This window comes from Solanum tuberosum, unplaced genomic scaffold (assembly GCF_000226075.1).
Source record: "Solanum tuberosum cultivar DM 1-3 516 R44 unplaced genomic scaffold, SolTub_3.0 scf00717, whole genome shotgun sequence".
In the NCBI taxonomy this organism is placed as follows: Eukaryota; Viridiplantae; Streptophyta; class Magnoliopsida; order Solanales; family Solanaceae; genus Solanum; species Solanum tuberosum.
The window spans coordinates 1-3,865 of NW_006239745.1; positions in this window are offsets into that span (position 1 = coordinate 1).

Here is a 3,865-nt window from a genome sequence, read left to right on the forward strand (position 1 = left end):
GTGCTATATAGTCCATGGACTTTTTGGTGATCTGGATGCCGACATAATCTTTGTCAAAATTTGTCCTGGACATCCGCTAAAACCTTAGCTATGGATCCAGTTAGCCCACGCGGCCAAAACGTCCCATTTTGAAGGTCAAAAGTCCCCCAGAGTAGGTAAACCCCCCATTTTGCTGATTTTCGTGTGCTATAGTCCATGGAATTTTTGGTGATTTGGATTTCCGACATAATTTTTGCCAAAATTTTGCGTGGACGACCATTAAGACCTTAGATATGGAGAAAGTTATTCTTCACGGCCAAAACATCCCATTTTCAAGGTCAAATCTACCCCGGATTAGGTAAACCCCCCATTTTGCCGATTTCCATGTGCTATACTCCATGGTCTTTTTGGTGAATTGGAATTCTGACATAATTTTTGCCAATATTTTTTGTGGACGTCCGTTAAGACCTTAGCTATGGATCCACTTAGCCCTCACGGTCAAACCATCCTATTTTCAAGGTCAAATCTTCCCCGGATCAGGTAAACCCCTTATTTTGCCGATTATCATGTGCTATAGTCCAAGGACTTTTTGGTCATCTGAAACTCCGACATAATTTTTGCAAAAATATTTCCTGGACGTTCGTTAATACATTAGCTATAGGGCCAGTTAGTCCTTACGGCCAAAATGTCCTATTTTGAAGGTCAAATATGCCCAGAGAAGGTAAACCCCCTATTTTGATGATTTTGGTGTGATATAGTCCATGAACTATTGGGTGATCTGGAATTCTGACATATTTTTTGTCAAAATTTTTCGTGGACTTCCGTCAAGACCTTTGCTATGGAGCCAGTTAGCCCTCACGGCCTAAACTCCCATTTTGAAGGTCAAATATGCCCAGAGAAGGTAAACCCCCCATTTTGCCGATTTTCGTGTGCTATAGTCCATAGACTTTTTGGTGATCTGGATTTCTGACATAATTTTTGCCAAAATATTTCGTGGACGTCCGTTAAGACCTTAGATATAGAGCCAGTTAGCCCTCACGGCCTAAACTCCCATTTTGAAGGTCAAATGTGCCCCAGAGCAGGTAAACCCCCCATTTTGCCGATTTTCGTGTGCTATAGTCCACGGACTTTATTGGTGATCTGAAATTCCGACATTAATTTTTGCCAAAATATTTCGTGGACGTCCGTTAAGAAGTTAGCTATGGATCTAGTTAGCCCACGCGGCTAATACGTCCAATTTTGAAGGTCAAATGTGACACAGAGCAGGAAAACCCCAATCTTGCCGATTTTCTTGTGCTCTAGTCCATGGACTTTTTTGGTGATTTGAAATTCAGACATAATTTTTGCCAAAAATTTTCGTGGACGTCCGTTAAGACCTTTGCTATGTAGCCAGTTAGCCTTCACGGCCAAAACGTCCCATTTTGAAGGTCAAATATCCCCAGAGCAAGTAAACCCCCCATTTGACTATTTTCGTGTGATATAGTCCATGAACTTTTGGGTGATCTGGAATTCCGACATAATTTTTGCCAAAATTTTTCGTGGACGTCCGTTAAGAAGTTAGCTATGGATCTAGTTAGCCCACGCGGCTAATACGTCCAATTTTGAAGGTCAAATGTGACACAGAGCAGGAAAACCCCAATCTTGCCGATTTTCTTGTGCTCTAGTCCATGGACTTTTTGTTGATCTGGATTTCCGACATAATTTTGCCAATAATTTTGTGGACGTCCGTTAAGAAGTTAGCTATGGATCTAGTTAGCCCACGCGGCTAATACGTCCAATTTTGAAGGTCAAATGTGACACAGAGCAGGAAAACCCCCAGTCTTGCCGATTTTCTTGTGCTCTAGTCCATGGACTTTTTTGGTGATTTGAAATTCAGACATAATTTTTGCCAAAATTTTTCGTGGACGTCCGTTAAGAAGTTAGCTATGGATCTAGTTAGCCCACGCGGCTAATACGTCCAATTTTGAAGGTCAAATGTGACACAGAGCAGGAAAACCCCAATCTTGCCGATTTTCTTGTGCTCTAGTCCATGGACTTTTTTGGTGATTTGAAATTCAGACATAATTTTTGCCAATAATTTTTGTGGACGTCCGTTAAGACCTTTGCTATGGAGCCAGTTAGCCCTCACGGCCTAAACTCCCATTTTGAAGGTCAAATATCCCCAGAGCAAGTAAACCCCCATTTTGACTATTTTCGTGTGATATAGTCCATGAACTTTTGGGTGATCTGGAATTCTGACATAATTTTTGTCAAAATTATTCGTGGACGTCCGTCAAGACCTTTGCTATGGAGCCAGTTAGCCTTCATGGCCAAAACGTCCCATTTTGAAGGTCAAATGTGCCCCAGAGCAGGTAAACCCCCCATTTTGCTGATTTTCGTGTGCTATAGTCCATAGACTTTTTGGTGATCTAGATTTCTGAAATAATCTTTGCCAAAAATTTTCGTGGACGTCCGTTAAGAAGTTAGCTATGGATCTAGTTAGCCCACGCGGCTAATACGTCCAATTTTGAAGGTCAAATGTGCCCCAGAGCAGGTAAACCCCCCATTTTATCGATTTTCGTGTGCTATAGTCCATGGACTTTTTGTTGATCTGGATTTCCGACATAATTTTGCCAATAATTTTGTGGACGTCCGTTAAGACCTTTGCTATGGAGCCAGTTAGCCTTCACGGCCAAAACGTCCCATTTTAAAGGTCAAATGTGCCCCAGAGCAGGTAAACCCCCCATTTTATCGATTTTCGTGTGCTATAGTCCATAGACTTTTTGGTGATCTGGAATTTCGACATAATTTTTGTCAAAATTATTCGTGGACGTCCGTCAAGACCTTTGCTATGGAGCCAGTTAGCCTTCACGGCCAAAACGTCCCATTTTGAAGGTCAAATGTGACACAGAGCAGGAAAACCCCCAATCTTGCCGATTTTCTTGTGCTCTAGTCCATGGACTTTTTGGTGATTTGAAATTCAGACATAATTTTTGCAAAAATATTTCGTAGACGTTCGTTAAGATCTTAGATATAGGGCCAATTATCCCTCACCGCCAAAATGTCCCATTTTGAAGGTCAAATATCCCCAGAGCAAGTAAACCCCCCATTTGACTATTTTCGTGTGATATAGTCCATGAACTTTTGGGTGATCTGGAATTCTGACATAATTTTTGTCAAAATTATTCGTGGACGTCCGTCAAGACCTTTGCTATGGAGCCAGTTAGCCCTCACGACCAAAACGTCCCATTATAAAGGTCAAATGCGCCACGAATAAAGTAAACCCACCATTCTTCCGATTTTTGTGTGCTATAGTCCACGGACTTTTTGGTGATCTGAAATTCTGACATAATTTTTGTCAAAATTTGACGTGGACGTCCGTTAAGCCCTTGGCTATGGAGCCAATTAGCCTTCACGGCCAAAACGTCCCATTATAAAGGTCAAATGCGCCACGAATAAAGTAAACCCACCATTCTTCCGATTTTTGTGTGCTATAGTCCATGGACTTTTTAGTGATCTGGAATTCTGACATAATTTTTGTCAAAATTATTCGTGGACGTCCGTTAAGCCCTTGGCTATGGAGCCAATTAGCCTTCACGGCCAAAACGTCCCATTCTAAAGGTCAAATGTGCCACAGAGCAGGAAACCCCCCAATCTTGCCGATTTTCTTGTGTTCTAGTCCATGGACTTTTTAGTGATCTGGTTTTATCTGACATATTTTTTGCCAAAACTTTTCGTGGACGTCCGTTATGACCTTTGCGATGGAGTCAGTTAGCTTTCACGGCCAAAACATCCCATTTTAAAGGTCAAATGTGCCCCAGAGCAGGAAACCCCCCAATTTTACCGATTTTCGTGTGCTATAGTCCATAGACTTTTTGGTGATCTGGAATTCCGACAAAATTTTTGT